The sequence below is a fragment of the Salvelinus alpinus genome, chromosome 31, assembly GCF_045679555.1.
Source record: "Salvelinus alpinus chromosome 31, SLU_Salpinus.1, whole genome shotgun sequence".
In the NCBI taxonomy this organism is placed as follows: domain Eukaryota; kingdom Metazoa; phylum Chordata; class Actinopteri; order Salmoniformes; family Salmonidae; genus Salvelinus; species Salvelinus alpinus.
The window spans coordinates 42,114,488-42,129,672 of NC_092116.1; positions in this window are offsets into that span (position 1 = coordinate 42,114,488).

The window sequence follows — 15,185 nt, forward strand, 5'->3', positions numbered from 1 at the left end:
CTCTATATAACAGACTGATGACCTGTCTCCATAGCTCTATATAACAGACTGATGACCTGTCTCCATAGCTCTATATAACAGACTGATGACCTGTCTCCATAGCTCTATATAACAGACTAATGACCTGTCTCCATAGCTCTATATAACAGACTGATGACCTGTCTCCTGATGACCTGTCTCCATAGCTCTATATAACAGACTGATGACCTGTCTCCATAGCTCTATATAACAGACTGATGACCTGTCTCCATAGCTCTATATAACAGATGGATGACCTGTCTCCATAGCTCTATATAACAGACTGATGACCTGTCTCCATAGCTCTATATAACAGACTGATGACCTGTCTCCATAGCTCTATATAACAGACTGATGACCTGTCTCCATAGCTCTATATAACAGACTGATGACCTGTCTCCATAACTCTATATAACAGACTGATGACCTGTCTCCTGATGACCTGTCTCCATAGCTCTATATAACAGACTGATGACCTGTCTCCATAGCTCTATATAACAGACTGATGACCTGTCTCCATAACTCTATATAACAGACTGATGACCTGTCTCCATAGCTCTATATAACAGACTGGTGACCTGTCTCCATAGCTCTATTTAACAGACTGATGACCTGTCTCCATAGCTCTATATAACAGACTGGTGACCAGTCTCCGTAGCTCTATATAACAGACTGGTGACCTGTCTCCATAGCTCTATATAACAGACTGATGACCTGTCTCCATAGCTCTATATAACAGACTGATGACCTGTCTCCATAGCTCTATATAACAGACTGATGACCTGTCTCCATAACTCTATATAACAGACTGATGACCTGTCTCCTGATGACCTGTCTCCATAGCTCTATATAACAGACTGATGACCTGTCTCCATAGCTCTATATAACAGACTGATGACCTGTCTCCATAGCTCTATATAACAGACTGATGACCTGTCTCCATAGCTCTATATAACAGGCTGATGACCTGTCTCCATAGCTCTATATAACAGACTGATGACCTGTCTCCATAGCTCTATATAACAGACTGATGACCTGTCTCCATAGCTCTATATAACAGACTGATGACCTGTCTCCATAGCTCTATATAACAGACTGATGACCTGTCTCCATAGCTCTATATAACAGACTGATGACCTGTCTCCATAGCTCTATATAACAGACTGATGACCTGTCTCCATAGCTCTATATAACAGACTGATGACCTGTCTCCTGATGACCTGTCTCCATAGCTCTATATAACAGACTGATGACCTGTCTCCATAGCTCTATATAACAGACTGATGACCTGTCTCCATAGCTCTATATAACAGACTGATGACCTGTCTCCATAGCTCTATATAACAGACTGATGACCTGTCTCCATAGCTCTATATAACAGACTGATGACCTGTCTCCATAGCTCTATATAACAGACTGGTGACCTGTCTCCATAGCTCTATATAACAGACTGGTGACCTGTCTCCATAGCTCTATATAACAGACTGATGACCTGTCTCCATAGCTCTATATAACAGACTGGTGACCTGTCTCCATAGCTCTATATAACAGACTGATGACCTGTCTCCTGATGACCTGTCTCCATAGCTCTATATAACAGACTGATGACCTGTCTCCATAGCTCTATATAACAGACTGATGACCTGTCTCCATAGCTCTATATAACAGACTGATGACCTGTCTCCATAGCTCTATATAACAGACTGATGACCTGTCTCCATAGCTCTATATAACAGACTGATGACCTGTCTCCATAGCTCTATATAACAGACTGATGACCTGTCTCCATAGCTCTATATAACAGACTGATGACCTGTCTCCATAGCTCTATATAACAGACTGATGACCTGTCTCCATAGCTCTATATAACAGACTGATGACCTGTCTCCATAGCTCTATATAACAGACTGATGACCTGTCTCCATAGCTCTATATAACAGACTGATGACCTGTCTCCATAGCTCTATATAACAGACTGATGACCTGTCTCCATAGCTCTATATAACAGACTGATGACCTGTCTCCATAGCTCTATATAACAGACTAATGACCTGTCTCCTGATGACCTGTCTCCATAGCTCTATATAACAGATGGATGACCTGTCTCCATAGCTCTATATAACAGACTGATGACCTGTCTCCATAGCTCTATATAACAGACTGATGACCTGTCTCCATAGCTCTATATAACAGACTGATGACCTGTCTCCATAACTCTATATAACAGACTGATGACCTGTCTCCATAGCTCTATATAACAGACTGATGACCTGTCTCAATAGCTCTATATAACAGACTGATGACCTGTCTCCATAGCTCTATATAACAGACTGATGACCTGTCTCCATATCTCTATATAACAGACTGATGACCTGTCTCCATAGCTCTATATAACAGACTGATGACCTGTCTCCATAACTCTATATAACAGACTGATGACCTGTCTCCATAGCTCTATATAACAGACTGGTGACCTGTCTCCATAGCTCTATTTAACAGACTGATGACCTGTCTCCATAGCTCTATATAACAGACTGGTGACCAGTCTCCGTAGCTCTATATAACAGACTGGTGACCTGTCTCCATAGCTCTATATAACAGACTGATGACCTGTCTCCATAGCTCTATATAACAGACTGATGACCTGTCTCCATAGCTCTATATAACAGACTGATGACCTGTCTCCATAACTCTATATAACAGACTGATGACCTGTCTCCTGATGACCTGTCTCCATAGCTCTATATAACAGACTGATGACCTGTCTCCATAGCTCTATATAACAGACTGATGACCTGTCTCCATAGCTCTATATAACAGACTGATGACCTGTCTCCATAGCTCTATATAACAGGCTGATGACCTGTCTCCATAGCTCTATATAACAGACTGATGACCTGTCTCCATAGCTCTATATAACAGACTGATGACCTGTCTCCATAGCTCTATATAACAGACTGATGACCTGTCTCCATAGCTCTATATAACAGACTGATGACCTGTCTCCATAGCTCTATATAACAGACTGATGACCTGTCTCCATAGCTCTATATAACAGACTGATGACCTGTCTCCATAGCTCTATATAACAGACTGATGACCTGTCTCCTGATGACCTGTCTCCATAGCTCTATATAACAGACTGATGACCTGTCTCCATAGCTCTATATAACAGACTGATGACCTGTCTCCATAGCTCTATATAACAGACTGATGACATGTCTCCATAGCTCTATATAACAGACTGATGACCCGTCTCCATAACTCTATATAACAGACTGATGACCTGTCTCCATAGCTCTATATAACAGACTGATGACCTGTCTCCATAGCTCTATATAACAGACTGATGACCTGTCTCCATAGCTCTATATAACAGACTGATGACCTGTCTCCATAGCTCTATATAACAGACTGATGACATGTCTCCATAGCTCTATATAACAGACTGATGACCTGTCTCCATAGCTCTATATAACAGACTGATGACCTGTCTCCATAGCTCTATATAACAGACTGATGACCTGTCTCCATAGCTCTATATAACAGACTGATGACCTGTCTCCATAGCTCTATATAACAGACTGATGACCTGTCTCCATAGCTCTATATAACAGACTGATGACCTGTCTCCATAGCTCTATATAACAGACTGATGACCTGTCTCCTGATGACCTGTCTCCATAGCTCTATATAACAGACTGATGCCCTGTCTCCATAGCTCTATATAACAGACTGATGACCTGTCTCCATAGCTCTATATAACAGACTGATGACCTGTCTCCGTAGCTCTATATAACAGACTGATGACCTGTCTCCATAGCTCTATATAACAGACTGATGACCTGTCTCCATAGCTCTATATAACAGACTGATGTCCTGTCTCCTGATGACCTGTCTCCATAGCTCTATATAACAGACTGATGACCTGTCTCCTGATGACCTGTCTCCATAGCTCTATATAACAGACTGATGACCTGTCTCCATAGCTCTATATAACAGACTGATGACCTGTCTCCATAGCTCTATATAACAGACTGATGACCTGTCTCCATAGCTCTATATAACAGACTGATGACCTGTCTCCATAGCTCTATATAACAGACTGATGACCTGTCTCCATAGCTCTATATAACAGACTGATGACCTGTCTCCATAGCTCTATATAACAGACTGATGACCTGTCTCCTGATGACCTGTCTCCATAGCTCTATATAACAGACTGATGCCCTGTCTCCATAGCTCTATATAACAGACTGATGACCTGTCTCCATAGCTCTATATAACAGACTGATGACCTGTCTCCATAGCTCTATATAACAGACTGATGACCTGTCTCCATAGCTCTATATAACAGACTGATGACCTGTCTCCATAGCTCTATATAACAGACTGATGACCTGTCTCCATAGCTCTATATAACAGACTGATGACCTGTCTCCATAGCTCTATATAACAGACTGATGACCTGTCTCCATAGCTCTATATAACAGACTGATGACCTGTCTCCTGATGACCTGTCTCCATAGCTCTATATAACAGACTGATGACCTGTCTCCATAGCTCTATATAACAGACTGATGACCTGTCTCCATAGCTCTATATAACAGACTGATGACATGTCTCCATAGCTCTATATAACAGACTGATGACCCGTCTCCATAACTCTATATAACAGACTGATGACCTGTCTCCATAGCTCTATATAACAGACTGATGACCTGTCTCCATAGCTCTATATAACAGACTGATGACCTGTCTCCATAGCTCTATATAACAGACTGATGACCTGTCTCCATAGCTCTATATAACAGACTGATGACATGTCTCCATAGCTCTATATAACAGACTGATGACCTGTCTCCATAGCTCTATATAACAGACTGATGACCTGTCTCCATAGCTCTATATAACAGACTGATGACCTGTCTCCATAGCTCTATATAACAGACTGATGACCTGTCTCCATAGCTCTATATAACAGACTGATGACCTGTCTCCATAGCTCTATATAACAGACTGATGACCTGTCTCCATAGCTCTATATAACAGACTGATGACCTGTCTCCTGATGACCTGTCTCCATAGCTCTATATAACAGACTGATGCCCTGTCTCCATAGCTCTATATAACAGACTGATGACCTGTCTCCATAGCTCTATATAACAGACTGATGACCTGTCTCCGTAGCTCTATATAACAGACTGATGACCTGTCTCCATAGCTCTATATAACAGACTGATGACCTGTCTCCATAGCTCTATATAACAGACTGATGTCCTGTCTCCTGATGACCTGTCTCCATAGCTCTATATAACAGACTGATGACCTGTCTCCTGATGACCTGTCTCCATAGCTCTATATAACAGACTGATGACCTGTCTCCATAGCTCTATATAACAGACTGATGACCTGTCTCCATAGCTCTATATAACAGACTGATGACCTGTCTCCATAGCTCTATATAACAGACTGATGACCTGTCTCCATAGCTCTATATAACAGACTGATGACCTGTCTCCATAGCTCTATATAACAGACTGATGACCTGTCTCCATAGCTCTATATAACAGACTGATGACCTGTCTCCTGATGACCTGTCTCCATAGCTCTATATAACAGACTGATGCCCTGTCTCCATAGCTCTATATAACAGACTGATGACCTGTCTCCATAGCTCTATATAACAGACTGATGACCTGTCTCCATAGCTCTATATAACAGACTGATGACCTGTCTCCATAGCTCTATATAACAGACTGATGTCCTGTCTCCTGATGACCTGTCTCCATAGCTCTATATAACAGACTGATGACCTGTCTCCTGATGACCTGTCTCCATAGCTCTATATAACAGACTGATGACCTGTCTCCATAGCTCTATATAACAGACTGATGACCTGTCTCCATAGCTCTATATAACAGACTGATGACCTGTCTCCATAGCTCTATATAACAGACTGATGACCTGTCTCCATAGCTCTATGTAACAGACTGATGACCTGTCTCCATAGCTCTATATAACAGACTGATGACCTGTCTCCATAGCTCTATATAACAGACTGATGACCTGTCTCCATAGCTCTATATAACAGACTGATGACCTGTCTCCATAGCTCTATATAACAGACTGATGACCTGTCTCCATAGCTCTATATAACAGACTGATGACCTGTCTCCATAGCTCTATATAACAGACTGATGACCTGTCTCCATAGCTCTATATAACAGACTGATGACCTGTCTCCATAGCTCTATATAACAGACTGATGACCTGTCTCCATAGCTCTATATAACAGACTGATGACCTGTCTCCATAGCTCTATATAACAGACTGATGACCTGTCTCCATAGCTCTATATAACAGACTGATGACCTGTCTCCATAGCTCTATATAACAGACTGATGACCTGTCTCCATAGCTCTATATAACAGACTGATGACCTGTCTCCATAGCTCTATATAACAGACTGATGACCTGTCTCCATAACTCTATATAACAGACTGATGACCTGTCTCCATAGCTCTATATAACAGACTGGTGACCTGTCTCCATAGCTCTATTTATCAGACTGATGACCTGTCTCCATAGCTCTATATAACAGACTGGTGACCAGTCTCCGTAGCTCTATATAACAGACTGGTGACCTGTCTCCATAGCTCTATATAACAGACTGATGACCTGTCTCCATAGCTCTATATAACAGACTGATGACCTGTCTCCATAGCTCTATATAACAGACTGATGACCTGTCTCCATAACTCTATATAACAGACTGATGACCTGTCTCCTGATGACCTGTCTCCATAGCTCTATATAACAGACTGATGACCTGTCTCCATAGCTCTATATAACAGACTGATGACCTGTCTCCATAGCTCTATATAACAGACTGATGACCTGTCTCCATAGCTCTATATAACAGGCTGATGACCTGTCTCCATAGCTCTATATAACAGACTGATGACCTGTCTCCATAGCTCTATATAACAGACTGATGACCTGTCTCCATAGCTCTATATAACAGACTGATGACCTGTCTCCATAGCTCTATATAACAGACTGATGACCTGTCTCCATAGCTCTATATAACAGACTGATGACCTGTCTCCTGATGACCTGTCTCCATAGCTCTATATAACAGACTGATGACCTGTCTCCATAGCTCTATATAACAGACTGATGACCTGTCTCCATAGCTCTATATAACAGACTGATGACCTGTCTCCATAGCTCTATATAACAGACTGATGACCTGTCTCCATAGCTCTATATAACAGACTGATGACCTGTCTCCATAGCTCTATATAACAGACTGGTGACCTGTCTCCATAGCTCTATATAACAGACTGGTGACCTGTCTCCATAGCTCTATATAACAGACTGATGACCTGTCTCCATAGCTCTATATAACAGACTGGTGACCTGTCTCCATAGCTCTATATAACAGACTGATGACCTGTCTCCTGATGACCTGTCTCCATAGCTCTATATAACAGACTGATGACCTGTCTCCATAGCTCTATATAACAGACTGATGACCTGTCTCCATAGCTCTATATAACAGACTGATGACCTGTCTCCATAGCTCTATATAACAGACTGATGACCTGTCTCCATAGCTCTATATAACAGACTGATGACCTGTCTCCATAGCTCTATATAACAGACTGATGACCTGTCTCCATAGCTCTATATAACAGACTGATGACCTGTCTCCATAGCTCTATATAACAGACTGATGACCTGTCTCCATAGCTCTATATAACAGACTGATGACCTGTCTCCATAGCTCTATATAACAGACTGATGACCTGTCTCCATAGCTCTATATAACAGACTGATGACCTGTCTCCATAGCTCTATATAACAGACTGATGACCTGTCTCCATAGCTCTATATAACAGACTGATGACCTGTCTCCATAGCTCTATATAACAGACTAATGACCTGTCTCCTGATGACTTGTCTCCATAGCTCTATATAACAGACTGATGACCTGTCTCCATAGCTCTATATAACAGACTGATGACCTGTCTCCATAGCTCTATATAACAGACTGATGACCTGTCTCCATAACTCTATATAACAGACTGATGACCTGTCTCCATAGCTCTATATAACAGACTGGTGACCTGTCTCCATAGCTCTATTTAACAGACTGATGACCTGTCTCCATAGCTCTATATAACAGACTGGTGACCAGTCTCCGTAGCTCTATATAACAGACTGGTGACCTGTCTCCATAGCTCTATATAACAGACTGATGACCTGTCTCCATAGCTCTATATAACAGACTGATGACCTGTCTCCATAGCTCTATATAACAGACTGATGACCTGTCTCCATAACTCTATATAACAGACTGATGACCTGTCTCCTGATGACCTGTCTCCATAGCTCTATATAACAGACTGATGACCTGTCTCCATAGCTCTATATAACAGACTGATGACCTGTCTCCATAGCTCTATATAACAGACTGATGACCTGTCTCCATAGCTCTATATAACAGGCTGATGACCTGTCTCCATAGCTCTATATAACAGACTGATGACCTGTCTCCATAGCTCTATATAACAGACTGATGACCTGTCTCCATAGCTCTATATAACAGACTGATGACCTGTCTCCATAGCTCTATATAACAGACTGATGACCTGTCTCCATAGCTCTATATAACAGACTGATGACCTGTCTCCATAGCTCTATATAACAGACTGATGACCTGTCTCCATAGCTCTATATAACAGACTGATGACCTGTCTCCGTAGCTCTATATAACAGACTGATGACCTGTCTCCATAGCTCTATATAACAGACTGATGACCTGTCTCCATAGCTCTATATAACAGACTGATGTCCTGTCTCCTGATGACCTGTCTCCATAGCTCTATATAACAGACTGATGACCTGTCTCCTGATGACCTGTCTCCATAGCTCTATATAACAGACTGATGACCTGTCTCCATAGCTCTATATAACAGACTGATGACCTGTCTCCATAGCTCTATATAACAGACTGATGACCTGTCTCCATAGCTCTATATAACAGACTGATGACCTGTCTCCATAGCTCTATATAACAGACTGATGACCTGTCTCCATAGCTCTATATAACAGACTGATGACCTGTCTCCATAGCTCTATATAACAGACTGATGACCTGTCTCCTGATGACCTGTCTCCATAGCTCTATATAACAGACTGATGCCCTGTCTCCATAGCTCTATATAACAGACTGATGACCTGTCTCCATAGCTCTATATAACAGACTGATGACCTGTCTCCATAGCTCTATATAACAGACTGATGACCTGTCTCCATAGCTCTATATAACAGACTGATGTCCTGTCTCCTGATGACCTGTCTCCATAGCTCTATATAACAGACTGATGACCTGTCTCCTGATGACCTGTCTCCATAGCTCTATATAACAGACTGATGACCTGTCTCCATAGCTCTATATAACAGACTGATGACCTGTCTCCATAGCTCTATATAACAGACTGATGACCTGTCTCCATAGCTCTATATAACAGACTGATGACCTGTCTCCATAGCTCTATGTAACAGACTGATGACCTGTCTCCATAGCTCTATATAACAGACTGATGACCTGTCTCCATAGCTCTATATAACAGACTGATGACCTGTCTCCATAGCTCTATATAACAGACTGATGACCTGTCTCCATAGCTCTATATAACAGACTGATGACCTGTCTCCATAGCTCTATATAACAGACTGATGACCTGTCTCCATAGCTCTATATAACAGACTGATGACCTGTCTCCATAGCTCTATATAACAGACTGATGACCTGTCTCCATAGCTCTATATAACAGACTGATGACCTGTCTCCATAGCTCTATATAACAGACTGATGACCTGTCTCCATAGCTCTATATAACAGACTGATGACCTGTCTCCATAGCTCTATATAACAGACTGATGACCTGTCTCCATAGCTCTATATAACAGACTGATGACCTGTCTCCATAGCTCTATATAACAGACTGATGACCTGTCTCCATAGCTCTATATAACAGACTGATGACCTGTCTCCATAGCTCTATATAACAGACTGATGACCTGTCTCCATAGCTCTATATAACAGACTGATGACCTGTCTCCTGATGACCTGTCTCCATAGCTCTATATAACAGACTGATGACCTGTCTCCATAGCTCTATATAACAGACTGATGACCTGTCTCCATAGCTCTATATAACAGACTGATGACCTGTCTCCATAGCTCTATATAACAGACTGATGACCTGTCTCCATAGCTCTATATAACAGACTGATGACCTGTCTCCATAGCTCTATATAACAGACTGGTGACCTGTCTCCATAGCTCTATATAACAGACTGGTGACCTGTCTCCATAGCTCTATATAACAGACTGATGACCTGTCTCCATAGCTCTATATAACAGACTGGTGACCTGTCTCCATAGCTCTATATAACAGACTGATGACCTGTCTCCTGATGACCTGTCTCCATAGCTCTATATAACAGACTGATGACCTGTCTCCATAGCTCTATATAACAGACTGATGACCTGTCTCCATAGCTCTATATAACAGACTGATGACCTGTCTCCATAGCTCTATATAACAGACTGATGACCTGTCTCCATAGCTCTATATAACAGACTGATGACCTGTCTCCATAGCTCTATATAACAGACTGATGACCTGTCTCCATAGCTCTATATAACAGACTGATGACCTGTCTCCATAGCTCTATATAACAGACTGATGACCTGTCTCCATAGCTCTATATAACAGACTGATGACCTGTCTCCATAGCTCTATATAACAGACTGATGACCTGTCTCCATAGCTCTATATAACAGACTGATGACCTGTCTCCATAGCTCTATATAACAGACTGATGACCTGTCTCCATAGCTCTATATAACAGACTGATGACCTGTCTCCATAGCTCTATATAACAGACTAATGACCTGTCTCCATAGCTCTATATAACAGATGGATGACCTGTCTCCATAGCTCTATATAACAGACTGATGACCTGTCTCCATAGCTCTATATAACAGACTGATGACCTGTCTCCATAGCTCTATATAACAGACTGATGACCTGTCTCCATAGCTCTATATAACAGACTGATGACCTGTCTCCATAGCTCTATATAACAGACTGATGACCTGTCTCCATAGCTCTATATAACAGACTGATGACCTGTCTCCATAGCTCTATATAACAGACTGATGACCTGTCTCCATAGCTCTATATAACAGACTGATGACCTGTCTCCATAGCTCTATATAACAGACTGATGACCTGTCTCCATAACTCTATATAACAGACTGATGACCTGTCTCCATAGCTCTATATAACAGACTGGTGACCTGTCTCCATAGCTCTATTTAACAGACTGATGACCTGTCTCCATAGCTCTATATAACAGACTGGTGACCAGTCTCCGTAGCTCTATATAACAGACTGGTGACCTGTCTCCATAGCTCTATATAACAGACTGATGACCTGTCTCCATAGCTCTATATAACAGACTGATGACCTGTCTCCATAGCTCTATATAACAGACTGATGACCTGTCTCCATAACTCTATATAACAGACTGATGACCTGTCTCCTGATGACCTGTCTCCATAGCTCTATATAACAGACTGATGACCTGTCTCCATAGCTCTATATAACAGACTGATGACCTGTCTCCATAGCTCTATATAACAGACTGATGACCTGTCTCCATAGCTCTATATAACAGGCTGATGACCTGTCTCCATAGCTCTATATAACAGACTGATGACCTGTCTCCATAGCTCTATATAACAGACTGATGACCTGTCTCCATAGCTCTATATAACAGACTGATGACCTGTCTCCATAGCTCTATATAACAGACTGATGACCTGTCTCCATAGCTCTATATAACAGACTGATGACCTGTCTCCATAGCTCTATGTAACAGACTGATGACCTGTCTCCATAGCTCTATATAACAGACTGATGACCTGTCTCCTGATGACCTGTCTCCATAGCTCTATATAACAGACTGATGACCTGTCTCCATAGCTCTATATAACAGACTGATGACCTGTCTCCATAGCTCTATATAACAGACTGATGACATGTCTCCATAGCTCTATATAACAGACTGATGACCCGTCTCCATAACTCTATATAACAGACTGATGACCTGTCTCCATAGCTCTATATAACAGACTGATGACCTGTCTCCATAGCTCTATATAACAGACTGATGACCTGTCTCCATAGCTCTATATAACAGACTGATGACCTGTCTCCATAGCTCTATATAACAGACTGATGACCTGTCTCCATAGCTCTATATAACAGATGGATGACCTGTCTCCATAGCTCTATATAACAGACTGATGACCTGTCTCCATAGCTCTATATAACAGACTGATGACCTGTCTCCATAGCTCTATATAACAGACTGATGACCTGTCTCCATAGCTCTATATAACAGACTGATGACCTGTCTCCATAGCTCTATATAACAGACTGATGACCTGTCTCCATAGCTCTATATAACAGACTGATGACCTGTCTCCATAGCTCTATATAACAGACTGATGACCTGTCTCCATAGCTCTATATAACAGACTGATGACCTGTCTCCATAACTCTATATAACAGACTGATGACCTGTCTCCATAGCTCTATATAACAGACTGGTGACCTGTCTCCATAGCTCTATTTAACAGACTGATGACCTGTCTCCATAGCTCTATATAACAGACTGGTGACCAGTCTCCGTAGCTCTATATAACAGACTGGTGACCTGTCTCCATAGCTCTATATAACAGACTGATGACCTGTCTCCATAGCTCTATATAACAGACTGATGACCTGTCTCCATAGCTCTATATAACAGACTGATGACCTGTCTCCATAACTCTATATAACAGACTGATGACCTGTCTCCTGATGACCTGTCTCCATAGCTCTATATAACAGACTGATGACCTGTCTCCATAGCTCTATATAACAGACTGATGACCTGTCTCCATAGCTCTATATAACAGACTGATGACCTGTCTCCATAGCTCTATATAACAGGCTGATGACCTGTCTCCATAGCTCTATATAACAGACTGATGACCTGTCTCCATAGCTCTATATAACAGACTGATGACCTGTCTCCATAGCTCTATATAACAGACTGATGACCTGTCTCCATAGCTCTATATAACAGACTGATGACCTGTCTCCATAGCTCTATATAACAGACTGATGACCTGTCTCCATAGCTCTATGTAACAGACTGATGACCTGTCTCCATAGCTCTATATAACAGACTGATGACCTGTCTCCTGATGACCTGTCTCCATAGCTCTATATAACAGACTGATGACCTGTCTCCATAGCTCTATATAACAGACTGATGACCTGTCTCCATAGCTCTATATAACAGACTGATGACATGTCTCCATAGCTCTATATAACAGACTGATGACCCGTCTCCATAACTCTATATAACAGACTGATGACCTGTCTCCATAGCTCTATATAACAGACTGATGACCTGTCTCCATAGCTCTATATAACAGACTGATGACCTGTCTCCATAGCTCTATATAACAGACTGATGACCTGTCTCCATAGCTCTATATAACAGACTGATGACATGTCTCCATAGCTCTATATAACAGACTGATGACCTGTCTCCATAGCTCTATATAACAGACTGATGACCTGTCTCCATAGCTCTATATAACAGACTGATGACCTGTCTCCATAGCTCTATATAACAGACTGATGACCTGTCTCCATAGCTCTATATAACAGACTGATGACCTGTCTCCATAGCTCTATATAACAGACTGATGACCTGTCTCCATAGCTCTATATAACAGACTGATGACCTGTCTCCTGATGACCTGTCTCCATAGCTCTATATAACAGACTGATGCCCTGTCTCCATAGCTCTATATAACAGACTGATGACCTGTCTCCATAGCTCTATATAACAGACTGATGACCTGTCTCCGTAGCTCTATATAACAGACTGATGACCTGTCTCCATAGCTCTATATAACAGACTGATGACCTGTCTCCATAGCTCTATATAACAGACTGATGTCCTGTCTCCTGATGACCTGTCTCCATAGCTCTATATAACAGACTGATGACCTGTCTCCTGATGACCTGTCTCCATAGCTCTATATAACAGACTGATGACCTGTCTCCATAGCTCTATATAACAGACTGATGACCTGTCTCCATAGCTCTATATAACAGACTGATGACCTGTCTCCATAGCTCTATATAACAGACTGATGACCTGTCTCCATAGCTCTATATAACAGACTGATGACCTGTCTCCATAGCTCTATATAACAGACTGATGACCTGTCTCCATAGCTCTATATAACAGACTGATGACCTGTCTCCTGATGACCTGTCTCCATAGCTCTATATAACAGACTGATGCCCTGTCTCCATAGCTCTATATAACAGACTGATGACCTGTCTCCATAGCTCTATATAACAGACTGATGACCTGTCTCCATAGCTCTATATAACAGACTGATGACCTGTCTCCATAGCTCTATATAACAGACTGATGACCTGTCTCCATAGCTCTATATAACAGACTGATGACCTGTCTCCATAGCTCTATATAACAGACTGATGACCTGTCTCCATAGCTCTATATAACAGACTGATGACCTGTCTCCTGATGACCTGTCTCCATAGCTCTATATAACAGACTGATGACCTGTCTCCATAGCTCTATATAACAGACTGATGACCTGTCTCCATAGCTCTATATAACAGACTGATGACATGTCTCCATAGCTCTATATAACAGACTGATGACCCGTCTCCATAACTCTATATAACAGACTGATGACCTGTCTCCATAGCTCTATATAACAGACTGATGACCTGTCTCCATAGCTCTATATAACAGACTGATGACCTGTCTCCATAGCTCTATATAACAGACTGATGACCTGTCTCCATAGCTCTATATAACAGACTGATGACATGTCTCCATAGCTCTATATAACAGACTGATGACCTGTCTCCATAGCTCTATATAACAGACTGATGACCTGTCTCCATAGCTCTATATAACAGACTGATGACCTGTCTCCATAGCTCTATATAACAGACTGATGACCTGTCTCCATA